The 21,420-nt window shown below is 42.1% G+C and overlaps 1 protein-coding gene across 1 annotated transcript in view; it reads right to left on the reverse strand.

The window, feature by feature from the left end:
• Nucleotides 1–21,420, reverse strand: part of LOC126184181 (E3 ubiquitin-protein ligase Rnf220-like) — a 658,132-nt gene that overhangs the window by 360,562 nt on the left and 276,150 nt on the right. The window lies entirely within an intron of this gene.

Genomic DNA, 21,420 nt, shown 5'->3' on the forward strand with positions numbered 1-21,420 from the left:
TCCTGCACAGTTTAAATCCGGTCTCTTCTTTGCAAGTTATTTGCAGCGTCCTCCTGGGCGCTATTAACAATAACATTTTCTTGGAAATTGATTCGCAATCCCAAATTTTTCTTCATTTTTATTTTTCATAGCTTTTATGAAAATATTAATAAATACAATATATTGAGCATTATTTCAGTTTATCCGCTGTGTGTAAGTAACGCGATAATGGAAAATATGAAATATCTGTGCATATGGATTCAACCCCACGATCCTCGGATTACCGTTCTGAACTCTTTTCATGCAACAACCGGTGCCTGGAAACTACGCAAACATAAGTGTCTCGTGCTCCACTCGACTTGTACCTGCATATACCATAAATTTATATGAAATCGGCGAGTACGAGTAGGCTCGATCCCCTTGTGACTCCTACTCACAGACTTAGAATGGCAGCGCAGTGCATCATTCTATGCATACTCTATCGGTAGGCCAGACTCCTCCTCAGTGGGCAGCGGGTGGTGTAGCGTGCACAGCAGCCGTCTTCCGCCTTCGCGGCGCTGGCATCACCGCGCTACTTGCCAACGGCCGCTGGGGCGCATTCATTCATCGCAGAGCTGCCTACCTAGCAAGATTCCCTACCGTCTTCGAGCGCTGCTGATACAAGAAGCTCGTGGTGCGACTCACGCAGTGGGATCGCTTGTCACATAATGAGCGCTAGCATCAATCAGCAAACCTGGGTGTGTGCGTTGCAGCCAGCTGGCTGGACAGTGACTGTCATCTTGCTGGTCAGTGGGAGGGGGGTCGCTACCCCGTGTGGACAAAGCACAGATGTATGTATAAAATAAGTGTAAACTTTGACATCTGAGTTTCTCTGGGCCGTCACCGGCCTGCAACCCCGCATCAACTTCTCTGCCGTCTGCCATTCTGAACCGTAGCCTCCCCTCCATCCCAGGGATCGGCTACTCGGCTACAACAGAAACAGCAAGCCAGAAGTGGTATGGAAATTTGATGAGAATGAGAGACCTGGGGGTGCCAAAAAAACATTTAAAGAAGGAAAGCGCTTTCCTTACAGTGATTTAAATCCCCACACATGCATTCTAAAAAAATTTAAAAAAGGGAATACAGCATGCTATATTAAACTAGTCTTAATCTCAGGACTCGGGTGGTGGATGAAACAACCATCTTGTCCCAAAAACAGAGAAAGGAATTAGCAATACTAAAAACATCTTCTATATCCTCCACATTTTGACAATAGACTGCATGAACATTTATATCGAATTCGTACCTCACAACAACTTTTCTCGATATATCCAGGGCCAACGGAAGCGCAAATATTTCTATCTTACGCCTGTAATACTGTGTACTGTAAAAGAACTTCATCAAATACCTATCTGTAAAAAATGTTTTTATTGATTTTGACAGTGTATTGTGTGGGACTTTTATCACACGTTCTGTAACATTTAGAGTGTCGTCTAGCTTTTATAAATGATCTCTTAAATATCTTTGACATAAAGGAGATGCAGTAACTTGTTTCTTAATCTCTATTACAAACAGTTAAAAATGAGTATCAGCCATGATCCAAAATTCAGACAGGAAATACGTGCAGTTCTTGATTAAATTGCGTCATGCTATCTCAGTGCCTAAAAGGTTGTTAAGCCTGAGATGTATTATTACGCACTCAGGACCATAGGAGCACACGCACAAGAAACTTCAGCATAATTCACTATCGAGAAACAGATGATATGGTATCTTGAAGCAATGGATTCATCCCCTAAAATGCTCTTCTCGCAGACCTCTGTGTACCGATGTATAACAGAAGAGTGTTGTTGGCCATCAAGTTTTCGATGCAATGACTGGCTTCATACAACTGCTGTAAGTCTTGCAGTCAGATGTTCCATATTTTGAAATTTCTACGTATAGAAAGTAATTTCTTACGGGCTAAGATATTAAAACAAAATCACTACTCTTACAGTTTCAAATGTTTCCTGAAATGTTTGAACATCAAACATACACCACGCAAACGGCTCACACTAAGTGGTGCAATAGAAGAAGGTTTGAACACAGAAATGTAAAATAAGTGTGTTCGTCTTGCATGGACAAACACTCACACTGATACAAAATAAAATACGGTAGCAGACTGGCTGGCCAATTAAGCGCAACGGAAAAAAACATTAACACCTACCCACTTTCCATATACATATTTTATGCTTACAGTGAAACAATATTTAAAACGACTCTGGACAAGTTAAAGGTAAAATATCAATAGGGAGAGAGAAACATTACATAGCTCTCCAACCTGCCGTCTCCATGATCATGGTTCCTTCACTTCCACGCGCCTACAAATGTATTAACTCTGTTAATCATAGTAAGATTAGGACAGGAGTGTTATTCACATTGTTTACTCGTCGAACTGTAATTATTATACCCCAGAAGTTGGTGATGAATACAACAATTTACAGTTAGTATATTCTCGACTCAGACGTCCAGTTTAGCCATTGTAGCCAACGAGTCCTTTAGCTGGTTTCTAGCTACCATGAAGAACGACAAACTGCTACTTACGGATGACGTCGCTTTATATTCAGCTACTTAGAAGGATCTAAACAAACAGTCTTTTTGTGTGTCTAAGACACTCAAATATTTCCGTTACAGAAGATAACAATAATTGTCAACCGAAAATTCCATAGCTTCTGAACAGTGACAACATACTAACTATTTAATTCTACTTCTAGACCTGAAGACGGAACGCACCACAACGTGTTTCTCTATTAGGTTTACCGTAAATTACGAACATGGAGACAAAACTTCAGTGAATAAAATTATTCTTGGCTTCATAAAATTCAAAGTACTAATAAACATACGAATGTTACGTGGTATTCCGTGAAAGCAACAAGTTAGGTATAACAGATGTCACTCACCACATAGCAGTTTCAGACCGCATACCAAAAGGTGGAAAAGCAGTACACTTACCTGTAACAAAAAAGAAAGAAATTAGGAATAAATACGAGCATATAAAATGCTGACATATCTTCACTCATTATAGTAAAAATTCTTAATCGCACGTCTCCTTTGTCTCCTTGACATCGAGATAAGTTGGTCTAAATGATGTGCATTCGGTACAGATATTTAAATATTTAATTTTGCACTGACTTGACACACTTTGTGTAGAATGAAGGTGAACGTAACACAGTTTTTTTCCGTCCTATTCGCACGATCTCCAAATCTGATGTCTACAGGTTTCTTTATAACACAAAAGCATTTAATAAGTTTCTTCTTATAGTTCCCACACATAGTGAAGTGTACATAACGGAGATTTGTGGACACAGCAAGTTATCTGCTCCGATAGCAATTTTAAACAGCGGGAGGAGACTCCGGGATGGCACTTCTTCTTCGAGAAAGCATGGCAAATCTGTCAGGATGGTCACTCCCAATTTCTACGAACCTGCTTTCATAATAGGAGTCTCGTCCAGAATTAAAAGATCACTTCTGCCTGAGGGATAATTTTGGAGTCCACAACTAGCCCCTCTAAACTGCCTCAGGAGCCGTCTAATGAAAAGGAGGTAAGGGCGTTTATCTGTTTTTCACATACCTCAAGATTTTAAACATGGCTGAACCAGCAACTGTTGAAATTCTTCACGGTAAAGGATGACAGCCAAAACAGTTGCAGGATAAAGATTTATTAAAATTCTTGACCAAGGTTTCGGTATATATAAATATACCTTCATCAGAAGTAAAATATCTAAAATTACATCCTGCAATGGAGATTAATAAAACAATTATGCCAAAAGGCGTCGTCGGTAGTTAAGACATCATCTCCATTTATACAACATGATTGTGGACACAGGGTCAATGCGAACACAGTATTAGCATCATTAGCCTTTTGGCACAATTGTTTTATTAATCTCTATTGCTGGGTGTAATTTTAAATATTTTACTTCTGATGAAGGTATATTTATATATACCGAAAACTTGGTCAAGAATTTTAATAAATCTTTATCCTGCAACTATTTTGGCAGTCATCTTTTACCGTGAAAAATTTTTCACATACCTTGAAGAGAACAAAATAAATTCCACCTCAAATGCATTTAATGATGTATACTTTCTGGATGCGTAACAGTGGGGTCCCCAGTATTTAGTGACACCTAACAGAAATCAAGAAAACTGGGAAGAATGTTCCGTGGCAGGTATCGTTGCATCATGATGAACATGTTCGTCCACATAACGTCATTCTTGACGAGAAAAAGAACTAAAAAGGAAATATTTTAGAGTACAAACATTTTTAACAGTTTGCACACCTTTTACCCGAAATTTCGATAACTCTTACTTGTGAAATTTTACTGACAAAAGAATGTCACCTACCGTAACGTGTGTGTGTGTGTGTGTGTGTGTGTGTGTGTGTGTGTGTGTGTGTGTGTGTGTCAGTGAAAATACTGGAGATTTTGCCTTTTACTGCAAAGATTTATTTCCTGGAGTCTTACTATTATACAAAAAAATCCGAAGATAATTGCCTTTTCATCCATAATCGTTTTTATCTATTCACAGTACTCAGATGGTATTAAGAAATAAAATTTTTCCTGGTACGAAAACTGTACGCTTAGTGTCCTCGTCTATGGTGGCAGGTGCAAAGTGGAATGCTTAAAGAAAGAAAAGGCGTCGCGCTTCGTAAAGCATATCTCCACAGCAGCTACAAGCAATCCTCGGAGGGACGCCGGAGCTGTGCTTACGGCTCCCTGTCACACCAGATCAAACGGGGCGCGCCAGATATTGAAAATAATATTCGGGCCAGGAGGCACAAACACCACTGATCCCATGGCTGACGTTCAAATTTCCTGAGATGGGGCGAGAATTGAGACGGCGTGCGAAAAGCTGCGTGCTCCCCCGCTACAGATACATAATATACATCTGGTCGAGCGGACCCCGAAGAGAGCGTTTTATTTGCCAAATTAAATTTCCGCGTTATTACATTTCTGGCGGCGTGCTGTGCGCCTCGGGCAGTGCACTCACATGCGCCCCACCCGCTTCCAACTCCTTCGCCAAATTAAATGATTTCGCGGCGAGATGACAGGCCAAATGATATCAAAGGATCGAGTACATATTTCAATTTTTAAAGCCCGAGTTCACACCGTGATTGAAATTTTTTCCTCCTATCCCTGCTCGGCTGCTTTCGTGCCCCCAACCATTCCACTTCCACCCCTCCTTTTCGCCACGGCCGTACGAAAGAATTTCGCTTTATCCGAAAAGTTGCGAGTAAGACAGGCGCGCTATCTGCGTAGCAGGACTGCGCTTTTGTGGGGCGCTGTGTTTCTAGTCGAGCGCGCGGCTGGAACGCGGCCTGCCGCGGAAACTGCGACGCCATTCTTTTCCGTGTAATGCTTCGCCTTAGGTGACAGGGAAAGAACAAACGAGAAACTGTACTAATTTACGTTCTAACTATGCAGCTACAATGGTTTCTATCAGAATGCTACGCTGTATTACATATATGAGTCTAATGGAAAACAAGAAGATGGGAGTGAAGTTTTCAACCATAGTGTCATCGAATGAAAATAAGCGTACCTACAGATGTTACAGCGACCAACTTTTACTTTCAGTTGTTTTAGCCACTAAGCCGTCGCCAATTACATTTTCTCTGCTAGAAAAGAATAAAAATAAAAGACTAACAACATTTTTTTGTGTTAAAAAAAGTATTGCTACACTAGGACTATGTCTATATATTAAGACACGGACTACTAAAACTGATGTAAGCATATATTAAACAGTTTGGTTGTACGAATTCATGGGTCATAAGTTGTCTTCCAATACAAATAATAACTCCTTCCTTCGAATCCTTAGTGGTATATTACTGGGCTCTTCAGCAAAGCTACACTTCCAAAACGGTCTCTCGTGAAACTGGTCCGTCTCTTTTTAAACTGAGACTCCCAACACTGTTTGGATGGCTATTGTAAGAGCAGTTTGGACATTCTTAAACTTTCGATTCCTTGACGCCGAGTCCGTATAGCTCCTTCAGAAGATTTTTTTGTCCTAGCTTCCCTCAGTGTGTAAGTAAAAACAACACCGCGCGTGCCCACACACCCACCCACCCACCCACCCACCCACCCACCCACACACACACACACACTAACACACACACCTAATGATGCGTTTCCCTCTAACTTTATCCCAGCAATTGTTTTGTTTAATCTCGACACTGTTCTCGTAGCAAAATAAGGGTATTACGTTCCCTTTGACTTTTCAATATCACAATTAAACCAAAATGTGACCTCCAGCGGATGTCACACAGCATTTTTCTGCGAGTTTACCAGTCAACCCATTGACATGTCGGTCGCACTGGCCACTTACCCAGACAGTCATGGTAGTTTCGCACGTGTCTTGTTACCTAACAGAACGCGGTGGTTAAAGTGCTGAATTTGTATTCAGCAGAAGTGGAGTTCTAATCCCTATCCGCCCATCCAGGTTCATGTTTTCCATTGTTTCCCTAAATCGACAAGACGAATGCAGGGATCGTTCCTTTAATAACGACAAGGTGGATTTCGTAATCACTCTTGTCCAGTCTGAGAATGAGCTCCGTCTCTTACAACTTCGCCTCCGGGATGTTAAACACGCATTTTAGCTTGTCTTTGAAACGGGGACAATCTACTTCACTAGTTCATACACTTCATGTTTATTATGGCGCTGCTGTTACACGTCAGTACAACTCCACTGCAGACAGGTGGACGGGATAAGAAGTAAACGAAAACGCTAACTAGAAAGTGAAAAAAATTCAAGATTAAATATATAGAAACTAAAACCATTCAACAACAGCACTAGGTGAAATCCACATTGTTTTATTTACTACAATTCGACTTGCTTACCCTCCTCCAAAGTGAGAACAAACAAACTCTTAATGCACGGTGGGAAATGAAGAAAGATCTACAGCCAAAACTTTGTATTTTTAATTCACACGAAATATTACTGCACGTTACAGCCTTTTCTACCATTACAAAAAACACACGAGCCTACATCCAAAAGCGCTATGAAGGAACATGTTCAGAAACCGAAGAAATATTTCAGAAGAACAGGAACAGCCGACTCTCCACTCATGACGTCGACATCAAGTACACAGTAGCCGCAAAATATCTTACGTTGGCACTGATCAAGTCCGAAAACGTAAACGATGCACAAAAAGATGAGCAACTTTGGCAAAAAGAAACACACAGACAATTCTAAAATTATATTCGACACAATTAGAAACTGTACCATACTGTTAAAGAAACAAAGCTGGCCCTACAGAAGATTGTATGCATTTAGTCGCTATTTTCACACAACCCTCTCCAGGCATCGAGAGCGGAAAAACACTAAGGAACGTTTAAGCTTTAACATTCCATCGATGTCGATATCATTAGAGGCGGAATACTCGCTCAGTTGGAGAAGAATCAGGAAGCGGTCATTTCTGACCTTCAAGAAAGAACCATCTCAGTATTTCCCAGAAATGATTCAATCCAACCGTGGAAAACTGTGAAAAACCAAAAACATGGACTTCACATTCACTTCTTGGAATAAAAATGCAATAAACGCGGCATTTCTTTCGTTCCAAGCATTGACGCTTCGTTGAATATTACAAAATACAAATGATGTCCCTTTGGGCCTCGATGATTGTTTTAAGCGGTTGAGTTTTCATCAAACATTTCACTGTCTGAAATTTAACGACGGCTCTGCACATACAGCACACTACTGTTAGTTATAATCTCTCATATTTGTGAATCGAATCTCGTTCATGAACTAGCGTCATCCTCGCAAATGACTTACGACGGTTAAATGTAAACTTCATTCGCTGATTATGACAGAATATCTCATGAAAACGGAAGAACAACTCACCATGAAGGAAATAGCTAATATACATATCACCGGTACAACAAAGGTGTGGTGAACATAATAAATAAAGAAACAACCAAGGAAAACCGGTAAATACATATAAAGTAGTCAGCAGGAAGCCTTAGGGATACAGAGAGAAGAAAACGAAATAAGAGAAAATGTGACAAACCAGAAAAAGAAACGTTTCACGATAAAGGAGACTCACGTTGGAGGCAGAATTCGTAGATATCGAAAACAAAGGCGGCCCACTACTGCGGAGCGAATTTGAAAAGGTAATGCGAAAGTTTTCGAACAATGCACTAGAAAGAGACGCGATATCATCCGACGTATTGTAGTCTCGGAGTGAAACTGATGTGGGAACCAATTTGCTTTTTCAGACTAGTACACTTTAAGTCCATCACAGCCTGAGAAAAAACTTTAACTGCGAAAACCGCGAGGATGTGCAAGCAAATAAATCTGAAGGCTAGCACAGATAAGATTCACATACCATTCTTCTACCCTCTGTATTATAATTCGGTGCCTTCGGCGTACATTCACTAGCAACATGTAAAAACACACCGCCGGCGATGTGATAGTCAATATGAGATAGAAGGCCGGTTTCTGCTTCATAAAGTAGCCGGACTCACTGAGGAAAGCCTAACAAAGAGCTCCATCGTACATAAAACAAATAAGTTGAAACGCCGCCTCAACGTGACAGGGACCCAGATAAAGTACAAAATTAAAAAATAAAAACCAGCAACGAGCAAAATGTTCAGCCGCTCACTAATTTACGATAACAGCGCGTGTGACGAGTATTTTTAATTTGATAATAAGCGGCAAAGGGATGTCGACAGACGCTTCGATAGGCAATTCCGCGCTCACGTGTACGAGGGGCAGGGCGGCCAAGTGGCCACACGCGGTTCACCCCACCCCGGCCGCTGCCCCACCTCCGCCGCCACCTCCGACCATCCCCGCCGATTTATGCGGCCGTTAAACCCGAGCGCACCTGACTATTCATCTTTCCTCGTTTCAAAGTTATTGCAAAGTCATAAAAGAGCGACGAATGTGTCGTACGAATGCGAGCGCCATCGTGTTTTTTGATGCCGCAGCTACTGCTCCGAACACGAAATACTGGAAACAAAAGCGCGAATAAGATTATCTCAAAGTTTCAGTTGTCAGGAACACAGATATCAGAATCAAGCTGAAAGAAGTTCTGTAAAATCATCGTGTCTTCCGGTGATACACGTTCTACTACAAAAACCGTCACAAAGCGGCCTTCTTGTCATCGAGACTAACAAATAATTTTAAAAAAAGCACTCCGTCTTCAGGCCACGAGTGGCCTACCGGGACCATCCGACCGCCGTGTCATCCTCAGTGGAGGATGCGGATAGGAGGGGTGTGGGGTCAGCACACCGCTCTCCCGGTCGTTATGATGGTATTCTTGACGGAAGCCGCTACCATTCGGTCGAGTAGCTCCTCAATTGGCATCACGAGGCTGAGTGCACCCCGAAAAATGGCAACAGCGCATGGCGACCTGGATGGTCACCCATCCGCTTAACTTCGGTGATCTCACGGGAACCGGTGTATCCACTGCGGCAAGGCCATTGCCCAACAAATAATAATAATAAAACCTACATTATGGACAGGTAGACAATTTAAGAAAATTCTTTATAGAACGAGCAGAAACTAGCAAAATACACAAAGCATTCACTCATATAAATACATCGGCTACACCATTGCAATTTCATAACCACTTCTACAACCCTTTAGATCACATAACACCAACAGATACGAAGAAAGTCAATTGGAAAAAGAAAACACTACATGGCAAGCACCCGTATCATCTAACACAGCCACACATCGATCAAGACGCATCCAACACATGGCTAAGAAAAGGCAATATATACAGTGAGACGGAAGGATTCATGATTGCAATACAGGATCAAACAATAAACACCAGATATTACAGCAAGCATATTATTAAAGATCCCAATACCACGACAGATAAATGCAGACTTCGCAAACAACAAATAGAAACAGTAGATCACATCACAAGTGGATGGAATGATCCTATAATGTTGATCGTCGGTAAAGCAGATGCCAGACTGAGATTCATTGGAAGAATCCTAAGGAAATGCAATCCGAAAACAAAGGAAGTAGGTTACAGTACGCTCGTTCGCCCACTGCTTGAATACTGCTCAGCAGTGTGGGATCCGTACCAGATAGGGTTGATAGTAGATATAGAGAAGATCCAACGGAGAGCAGCGCGCTTCGTTACAGGATCATTTAGTAATCGCGAAAGCGTTACGGAGATGATAGATAAACTCCAGTGGAAGACTTTGCAGGAGAGACGCTCAGTAGCTCGGTACGGGCTTTTGTCAAAGTTTCGAGAACATACCTTCACCGAAGAGTCAAGCAGTATATTGCTCCCTCCTACGTATATCTCGCGAAGAGACCATGAGGATAAAATCAGAGAGATTAGAGCCCACACAGAGGCATACCGACAATCCTCCTTTCCACGAACACTACGAGACTGGAATAGAAGGGAGAACCGATAGAGGTACTCAAGGTACCCTCCGCCACACACCATCAGGTGGCTTGCGGAGTATGGATGTAGATGTAGATGTAGCGCCTAGAACCGCTCGGCCACCCTGGCCGGCAATGTAAAGCAGCAAAGTGCGCACTTCCCTTGCCTCTGGTCTCAGTGCACACAGAACCTCCTAAAGTTAGAGGAGCCACAATGATAGTCAACGACTATCTGAAAATACAGAGCATGTGATACGTTCCTGTATATTACGATCAAATGGGTCCTAAGCGCCTCGCATTCAGGTTTCCGCAACGGGAGACAGGTAAGACACTAAAGAACTTTGGCCGAAAGAGAAATAGAAAGCAATCTACAGCACATGTAGACTGAGAAACCACAGCCTTGTTCCGAAGAAAGCAACAAAGCTGAAGACACAAACATCTGAAAAAAATGGTAGGTATAACTGAACCTACAGAGAATGGGAGCTAAGCAGATGTAGTACGATGCTGACAGCATGGCCCCTACAAGCATCCGTTACGAATGTTGAAAGGCGCTTCCAAGAAACCTCTACATATTCTGTCTAAAATGTCAGTGGATCCAATAATGATTTAACAAACTTGCACTACTACACATTTGCAATGCTGAACAGTAAATTATCAGCGCATCAGTAGGGAAAAAAAGATTTTCCCCGTTTACGCACTTCAATTTTGTATTTTGTGTCTATTAGACATACAATTGTGCATGCCTTTCTAACGCCCATCACATAAAAGAATATATTAACTGTTTGGCCACCTGAAAGCCAGTCGCTTAATTAACGTCTTGGAACAAAGAGGTGAAAGGAAAAGTTATCAGAGTGATGAGGTTCTTTCATGTGCATTATGCGCAGCAGAGATGCCATAATCGTACCCTCCCTCCCCTCTGACAACGTTTGTCTTCTCCAGCGACATTCCGCTGCTTAAAACTCAGGAGGAGGCGAGGTCACTGTAATCTAAGAGGGCGTAAAAAGATCGTATGAATGGAACATCGCCGATATCCTACAAGCTGGTTGTCTCACAAAATGCCTGTCAGCAATGGACAGGAATCTCTTTGGTGTCTCAACTTAATTGAGCAAAAGGCAACGGCAGACAAAGTAAACTAAGCGACTGAAGCAGCCGTGGAATTCCAGAAGCTCTTAATGAAGCGCACCAACCGAGGCCGATTTCTGTCCTGGCGCAAGCTTTCCGTTCCCTTTGTGAGAGCCCCTGGCCGCAGTATATGACTTGCAAAACTGCAGCGCTCGATACACAAGATATTTTCACACGTGGCTGAGCTGTTTTTGTGGATGCAAATGAAAGCTAAGCTAAGCGAAACGCACCCGCAGCCGCTGCGGTGAGAGCAGTCTTGCCGAATAAATATTTCAGTATCTGGAGCGCGACACGCGCCTCCCTAATTCCCTTCACCTTTCCGCCGTGAACAAGTATTTTCCAGTCAAAAAAGCAGACAGCGATGGGGAAAAGGTAGAGGCGCATTCGTAAGAAGCTGAATAGATTGACGTCGGGCCGTCCTCAAGCCGATGTTTAAACGCCGCCATATGTTTGACTTTCAGGGCTCGAGTGGCATATGCAAAACTGAGTGGATTACAAGAGGGGTGGGTTTCTTTCCTCTTGTAAAAAGAAAATTCTCAAAGGCTGTCGAGCGCGTCTTCCGTTTTTACTCCCCCTCGGAAAGGTCCCTGTGATGGCTCGTCTCGAGTGCATGAATTAATCATGCACCGCTACACGAATGAAGATGCGATGAATTTTCATAACCGCCAGCAATACCACCCCCACTCTCCGTCTGCTCTTTAACAGTCACGCGGGTGCGAACAATGAGAGAGACGAAATATGTATGAAGAAGGGAGATCCGCCTTGCCAGGAAATTAAATAGAAATCCCAGTTATTAACCTGCGAAAAAACAGCCACGACTTCGCAATATCTGGAATACTGATTCATTTTAATTAAAATTCGTGAGGAGGATTTTACATAAAGTAAAAATTTCGAAAAATACTTGAGATATTACCGTACTGGACTTGTTAAAATAACGCTTGCCTATATTAATAACGCTTCTGCACCAGTGGCTCCCAAAAGTAATGACATTCGTCCTCCAGATATATTTACTAGCAACTCTTAAACATATCATCCTGTTCTAGATAGTTCCCTTGCACAATCTCTCACAGATTAAGACGTCACGGTCACGAACCTCACCAAAAGTGCGATGAAGTTTGACATGGTGTTGCACGATTTCTATCACATGTTTCTAGAGTTTATAGGAGGAACTCGGCAGATGAAGATAGCCTGAGAACATTTCGACGCAACAAGGTGGGTAGGTCGAGGTGGACCACATTTAGGTCCATAAGATTATTTCTTGTGGGGCTACACGAGGATTCTTGTTTTATGAAACCCCTGTACACGAAGAAGTGTTTGCAGCAGGTAGGTTATACAGTGGAAATCTTCAACTGTACCCAATATTCTTAACACGGATTGTTGAGCAGTTCTTGCAGTGGCATAACATAAATGTAAGCGCCAGAGTTAAAAAAGGGTCCTCATGGACATACGTTCCTACTTAAAGCTATAGTCAAGTCCGAGAAGACGAGCTACATACGAATGCCGACCACTCATCATCTTTAGGTTTTTGAAACGCACTCAAACTCACCCTAAACACCTATTTCTTACATGTGGTAGTCAAAAAATCAAACCTTGGTTTCTTTTCCAGTTACATGTCATTATCGCGAGAATTTTTATGCCAGTTTAGAGCTGAGTAGATAAACTAACCCTTGTTGAAATTCAGATGAAAGTTAAGTGATAGAGTTGTTCTAATTCGGCTACAGGTCGCTCGCATAAGTATCTACTATAATTAGTCTAGCAGGAGACTGAGCATCCTTGATCCTTCATATCATCGGAAATTTTCACAACGTGAAGCTGCCCATAACTGCGTAAAGTCTCAGTCCACAGTAGCGGCTGACCCAGCTCATTTAGACAACTATTACAACACGCGTAATCATGCTCCTTCCGTGATTTACAGTCTCTGTTCCAACCAACAAAAATGACGTTACCTTTTCTTGTTTGAAATTTTAAACACCAACACGCAAAAAATCGATCTCGTATAAATGGTGGCCCGGTTTTGGCGACGACTCTCTAAAGCACATTCATTACTTAAACCTCAGAAATTTGACTTGTCGTAGTTAAAATTGACAGCAACATTACATGCCGTTATGAGAAACAAGGCAAACAGTAGATTGTTTCTGAAACTAGGGCAGAGTTTGTATTTCCATTTCCCGAGTACTACGGCCACATTTTCTTTGTGGACCTTCTTTTCCAGACAACACCCAATTTTGTCCCGATTTTGCAAAATGCTGTTACGAGCTCTGCTCCAATACTGAAGTAACCCCATCTGTTACGGACGTGTAAAGACAGCCTCATGTCGACAAATTTACATTGACAAGGTCGTCTCACAGGATAGCGTTGAATGCTGGGTATCGTGTATCGACGATGCAAATACCTTCTAGATCTAGCGCCATTATTCGAGAAAATACCAGACTTCTCTAGTAGCACGGGGCTGGAACTAATTAATCAGCGCCAGCTGAAGAGCGGTTTTTGTTCGCTGCCAGCCCGGCCCCGTTGAGGGAAACAAATAATAATAAAGAAAAAAAAGGAGGAACAATCGGGCAGTTCCCATCTGAATAGCGACCTGATAAGACGATTCTTTCCAAACGTAATACGAAAAAAGAGGGCCAGTTAGTAAAGTCTGAGCGGGCCGCTGTGGCCGAGCGGTTTTACGCGCTTCAGTCCGGAACCGCGCGACTGCTACGGTCGCAGGTTCGAATCCTGTCTGGGGCATGGATGTGTGTGATGTACTTAGGTTAGTTAGGTTTAAGTAGTTCTAAGTTATAGGGGACTGATGACCTCAGATGTTAATCCCATAGTGCGTAGAGCCATTTGAGTAATGTCGGAAGAGTTTACTGCAGGTATATAGGGCGTGAAGTGTATAGTGACGTGTACTACTATGACCAAAGTGTTTTTGCCGACTGTTTACTGTCTAATAAACTTATCATACCCTACGAAAATGTCTCAGGATAGAAAGAGAAAGTGTCACTTTTCGGATGATTACATAATAGAGTGATCTCTTGTCAAGAAAGGACGCACGGATCAGGAAGCGTTGTGTGATATATGTAGCTGTTTCATTTCAGTGACTCACGGAGGTAAGGCAGATGTGAGGCATCACATTTCCACGAAGAATCATAAAAATAGATTCGCGGTAGCATCGACATCAAAGCCTATTTCGACATTCACGATTAAAGAAGATACCCACGAATAATGGTTTGTTGCTGCTGCTGCTGAACTAACAACAGTTTATAAAGTTGTCAAGCATCATGAATCCTTCAGGTCTTTTTACTGTACCGTAAAACTGAATGTCGAAATATATCCTGACTCCAAAGTTGCCGCAAAGCGGTTTGCACAGCCAGGACCCAAGCTAGAGCGTTTGTAAAAATATTCTCGCACCACAATCCGTGTCCGAATGCATAAAACAATTGCAACAAATTTCATTTTACGGCATGGCCGCCGACGCATTGAACCACAAAGCTGAAGAGATGTTTTCAATGGTTCAAATGGCTCTGAGCACTATGGGACTTAACATCTATGGTCATCAGTCCCCTAGAACTTAGAACTACTTAAACATAACTAACCTAAGGACAGCACATAACACCCAGTCATCACGAGGCAGAGAAAATATCTGACCCCGCCGGGAATCGAACCCGGGCGTGGGAAGCGAGAACGCAACCGCACGACCACGCGCTGCGGACCAGATGTTTTCTTCAGTTGTTCAATACTTTATTGAAACTGACGGAATCCAACAAAATCTGTTGAAGTTTGATTCGCTGAATAACGAAATATCGCAGACAATTGCAAATTTTTGTCTAGACACTTTAAGACAACTGCAAATTCCATTACATAAATTAAGCGCTCTTCGTGGCGACAATACCAATACCAACGTCGGAGGGCTTCTTCCACGAGGCCAGAGGAATTTGTTTCACCAAATTAATGAAGAACTAGGAAAAAATGTAGAAGGGCTTGGATGCCCGGCTCATATTCCCCACAAATTATATCAAGCGCTGCTGGAGTCTTAACTGTCGACACTGAAATATTCGTGATGAAAATATTTATTTATTTTTCAATATACATGGTAAGGACAGAGAAACTCAAAGAATTCTGCTTATACGTTGATGTAAATCATCAGACTCTTCTATCACACTCAAAAACAAGATGGCTGTCGTTAACGCCCGCAGTTGAGCGAATTCTTAAGCTTTGGATTTCATTAAAACAATTTTTTGACACCGAAGACAGGCCAACTAAAATAATTGCAGATTTTTTCAGTAGTTCTCTCAGTGAAATTTACTTCATGTTTCTGCAGTCAAACCTGGCTCTGTTTGAAAAAAATGTAAAAAGCGTGGAGAAGAATAAAGTCTCGACAATTGAAATAAGGAATACATTAATCGACACTCATAGACGTCTGAATGAAAGGAATACTGCCAATTGTATTGGCATGAAAATGAAGAAAACTTTGGACAAATTAAAAAATGGGAATCCTAACCAATAAATAATTAATTCGATTACTTAGAGAAATGGGCTATTTCTTTTAATAAACATCAAGTTTTGATTGGATTACGCTATCTGAAACCCCAGATAGGGTGATGATTGAAACCTTGAGGCCTGGCTGTGTAAACCGCTTTGCGGCGACGTTGGAGTCAAGATACATTGCGAAATTCCGTTTATACCTGACTAAAAATGGTGTAAAGATTTCAGACGACAATTGATTTCAGGAATATACGTATCTGAAGAGCTTTTTAGAAACCAAGGGTGACTCGGAAGAACGGAAGTCTAAACACTCCATGGAAGAAAGGTGAAAAATCGAAAATACTGAACGAAAATGCCAACTGAAAAATTATGAGTGTATTTGTTTTATATTCCCGCACACAACGCCACTGTGGCGTTTCGCTGACGTCGGCCCAGTGGACTGATGAAAGAAAGCAACTACTGCTAAGGAATCAATTTTACAGTGCCAGTTTAACTACAAGCTGACTTAGATGGAGTTTCATAAATGGAAACTCTTGGTGGCGGTCCTTTTTTACATTAAAGAATCTGACAAACAACAAGAAATGGCAGTAATGAAATATTTTATCAGCTATTTCTAGATCAGACAAAAGATGGATGCTTTACTGATTATATGTCAAACTACAGAGATGGAACAACCCAAAATTGAACATGAACGTCTCCTACAGCAGGGCATGAGAGAAAACGTTGAGGATCATAATGAGTAACAGAAAGAAACATGATGCGGAAGTAGTACTGGAACAGAAAAGTGACCAGTATCAGACAGTAGGGGCCCGTTCGAATCCAGTGTACGCCTCGAAGAAATATCACATTTCACATGCACAGATAACGACCATCCAGGGATCTCAGTTGACTGACCACACGAGATATATTTAGTATATTGCTTTCATTTAAGTTAGAGGTTGCCTTAATGGTTTTCATAGCCATAGAGCAGAGATCGAAACTGAAAGGAGACAACTCTTGCGAGGTGTCTGCAACGTCATTTCTCTTGGAAACATTCAGAGTCCACCTGAGTCTTTGCGATGAAGCACAATGGCTCTACCTAAGCCTAGTTTTCGGCATACAAATTGTTTTATTCCTATTTACATGCAGATGCTTCTTTGCATCTTAATATGAAGTACGTAGAGCAAATAACGCTAATTTATAATAATTGCTGCATTACGCGGTAATTTTCACAGAGCTTTGGTGTCGTCGAAATAGTAATTACATAGCACGAACAAATAGGGTATTATCATACTGGAGAATTAACACCAAAATGCACAAATTTAATAAAAATGCCTAAGCTTTCACACTTTCCGACGCACAACGAATTTTTACAAAATCTCTCCAGGAGTTGTTATTCGAAGAGATTGGAAATTGATAGCGGCGCTGCGGGAAAACAGCGGTGAAGGAACAAGGGAACCTTCACATGACTTGTTTCATCAGTGTCTACTAATCTACATACAGAAAAAAAATTTCCTACTGAGACGGTAGTCAGCCATGAAAGTGAAATTTGTTAATAGATATTCAGATGCGCGACTTTCAAGAAACACTGAGGCTGCCTCTTAGCTAGGCAGTTGGCCCCTGCAGAAGCTGGGATTAAGCTGAGACGTTCAGTGAGCTCCATATTAGCTTTGTCACCACAATAAAGAAAGGAAAAGGAGGGATAGGTGGAGGCTGAGGGTATATTATAGAGGGTTCTCAACAGCAGTCCCCTTAGTCGCGAAGGGTTTATTTCCAATCCTACTCCTGAAGTGTCCCACGAAGCCTGCCTGAGGTATAATATACCAACTAATATTTCATGTGGTACAGAACTGATACGGACATAAATCCCGCATTCGAGGTTTAATAAAACAGTTGCAGGTCGCGGTGGCAAGTCTCCTCTTGTAACCATGTTACAGAACGACTACTCGAGCTCTGTCGGTCATTATACAATGTAACGTTATCAGGGCACAAACGCGCGTTTAATTATTTTCATCAACATTTAATCGACAACACGAAAATGCGTTGCAAGAACCTGGAAATTCAAAATGCATTTTGGTCCTAAAAGAGGGGAAAAAAAGAACTGGCGTTGGCTCGGGATCACGTAGCAACCGAAAAATTAACCGCCACTTAAAAATGAAAAAAAAATCTTAGTTTTCCTTTTTTCAGTACATTTCCGAAAAATGTAACTTTGCGCTACGCCAAATGTGCGAGAATCGCCCAGAAAATTCGTCAACAAGTCGCATCCTAAGGCCGCCTGTGGCAACTGGACGCTCAGTGGCCCACCCACGTCGTTGACTTAATGCGTCGAAGTGATGTACGCCAATGTGGCAGCAAATTTACGAGCGCGAGGGCAAAGTTTTCAGAGAAAAGCGCGGCCGGACAAGGGCGGCGGCGATTAGCTATCGCAGTGGCGCGCAAAAAGGGGCCCAGCGCTGTCGCGTTAATTACCGCCGGCAATTAGCAACCGACTGTCAGCGCTTTCTTTGACATACACGCCAAGGGGCGCGTAACTTACACGCGGACACTGTATACTGGTGCGTTACCACCAAAATAAAAAACAAGCCACTTTCCAGGAAGCGACCATTTGCCACATATTACTTCAATCTTCAATCCAACCCCACCGAAAACCAATACCGCTACCATTTACACTAGCGCTGCCAGCTACGCACTGTTTCTCTCTTTTTCTCTGCACGTCATTCTCCTCATTCTCTTCTCATATCTTCCCAGAGAGTTCCCAACCTCCAACAAATCTGGCGAATACCATCTTCCAATAAGTGTTTAGATACAGGGTCTTTGCAGCTCTATCATTATTTATTGTGCCAAAATGGTACACATATACTCATTCTAAGCCGCGCATGAATTTCGGTATAAGAAAATTCTTTTCGTTGTTTCCAGCAACTTATTCACTACCTACGTAAGCCTTCAAAAAAATTTATTGTTTGGTCCCCTAGTATGGCCTAGAAGAGCACAAGTCGACGGGAATCGCTAGAGCATATTATGGTGATCGTGGATGATACTCAATACGATATTATCATCTTGTCGAAATTGTTGCTGGGAGAGTGATGAGATTTGCAGTGTAACATTACGAAAATAATACCCTTTAACTACATTCGAGGCCACTGATTTTATGTAGATCGAAGACTACCTGTAGCGGAACTTAATACGATGCATTGATAAATTTGTTTTCTGTGGACGTGCGTTGATCTCTAAGATTATGTCTTGTCCCTAAAGAGAATAACATTCCCTACACATGCCACTGAACGAAATTTCAGTTTTGACAACGCAGTGTGTCGCGATTCTTATTTGTTTCCGGTTAGTTTCAATGGATTTGAGTTTTCTCAGCATTAACATTTGTTATAATCAAGCTACATTCTCTTATTTTAGGCCAGAAATCAGATTACAAAGCATCTATCCCAGCGACAGCTACACTTGGTGAAACCCACATTCGTCGAGCATAGCTCAACGGATTCTCGGAAATATTGCTTAAATAATTACAAAGTTCTGCAAATACAGTACTACGAAAATATTATATCACTAAGTCGTACTTGACACACACTACCGTCTTCGTTCGAATACTTTCAGCTGTGATAAATCAGCAGCACTATGCTGATTCTTCACATAGCTATCAATTTCAGTAGGTAACACATCTGCACTATTCCGAAACCGAACAAATAATAAAATAACAAGACTACTACGAGGATTGCCCAGAAGGTAATGCACCGCATTTTTTTTTTCTCAGCCGAAAACATACTACGAATGCGAAACGTTTCGTATGTATTATTTGAAGTTTCCTGAGTGCACGTGCCAAGTTTCCGTCACTTCCGACAGATAGCATAGCTGCAGGACACTCAAAATGGCGTTTGTAGGTGATGTTCGTTACAAGCATCGTGTCGTCATTTAATTTCCCGCTGTAGAGAAAGAAACTGTGAGGAAAATTCACAAACGCTTGTGCAACGTCTATGGAGAATCTGCTGTCGACAGAAGTACAGTTAGTCGATGGACGCGGAGGGTGATGTCAGAAGGCGGCCCGGCGGAGCTCCGATATTTGCAGTCGGGGAAACCATCCACGGCTGTCACACCTGACATGTTGCAGCGAGCTGATGTCATTCGCGAGGACAGATGCATCACCACTCGGCAGTTGGCGCTGCATCTGTCAATCAGCAAAGGAAGTATGGATGCAGTTATCCGCCCTCTGGATATTCAAAACTGTGAGCAAGATGGGTCCCGCGGTGTCTCAGGGCGGATAACAAATCGCACAGAAAAAACATTTGCCTTGGATTTGTTGCAACGTTTTTAAGCTGAGGGGAAGCGTTCTTGTCCCAGACTGTGACAGGTGATGAAATCGGGGTTCACCATTTTGGGCCCGAAACAAAACCACAGTCCATGGAATGGCGCCATTCCCACTCCCCACAGAAGAAAAAATTCAAAGCAAGTGCTTCCGCCGGTAAGGTCATGATCACCGTGTTCCGCGACTGTAAGAGTGTGATTCTCATTGATGTGATGCCAAGACGCGGAACCATTCAGAAGCATATGTCAGCACATTAACAAAACTCAAGACGCGCTTCCGGCGATATTGGAGCCACAGCAACTCATGAGATGCTTTACTGCAACACGATAACGCTCGGCCCCACACAAGTCTGATGACTGCTGAACAAGATTGAACTGTGTTATCCACCCTACAGCCCTGACCTAGCCCCCTCGGACTTCCACTTGTTTGGGCCATTAAAGGAAGACATTTTGAGGACGATGAGGTGTTGATCCACACGGTGAAGTGCTGGCTTCACCATCAGGACAAGGATTGGTACTGACAGGGCATACATGCCCTTGTTTCGCGCTGGACGAAGGCCAAAGAACAGAATGGAGATTACGTAGAAAAATAGGGTGTGTACATAAAACACCATTCTTTTGTGTGTGTAATTCCCATTATGTTCAATAAATAATTGTTGAAGGAAAAAATTGCGATGCATTACTTTCTGGGCAACGCTCGTATAATTAGACGCCATCATTTGTCCTAAAATTAGGCTTTGCAGCTTGTGTGAGACGGTCAGATGTCAAGTCTAAAAACAAAACGCACCATGTGTACACACACAACAAGAATGTTCAGCGCGACAGTCATTTTATTTTTGAAGTTCGACTGACGCATTCGTGCATTATTTAATCCGTTTCAGACCTCGAAAAATAGTTTGTAATGAACAAAATAGCACTGTCTAGTGTTCGACCTTTCATTCGTTAACACATACCGCCATGGAGAAATTCTATACAAGTTTAAAGATAAAGAAGTCACAGACGGAAGATTTATTAGTTTCAATGACACCGCATCCCTGAAGCTATGCCAAGTAGCAGCAGACAGCAATATATGCGAGGTGCACCTCTTTGTATGTAAAGTACTGTAAAAACCATGAACGTTATTGGAAATGTAAATTACTCCGATGTATAAATTGAATACAGCAATGTAAAGAAATGATGTCGTCCGCCAACAAAAACTTCATAGTCGCTTCATGA

The sequence above is a fragment of the Schistocerca cancellata genome, chromosome 4, assembly GCF_023864275.1.
Source record: "Schistocerca cancellata isolate TAMUIC-IGC-003103 chromosome 4, iqSchCanc2.1, whole genome shotgun sequence".
Classification (NCBI taxonomy): Eukaryota; Metazoa; Arthropoda; class Insecta; order Orthoptera; family Acrididae; genus Schistocerca; species Schistocerca cancellata.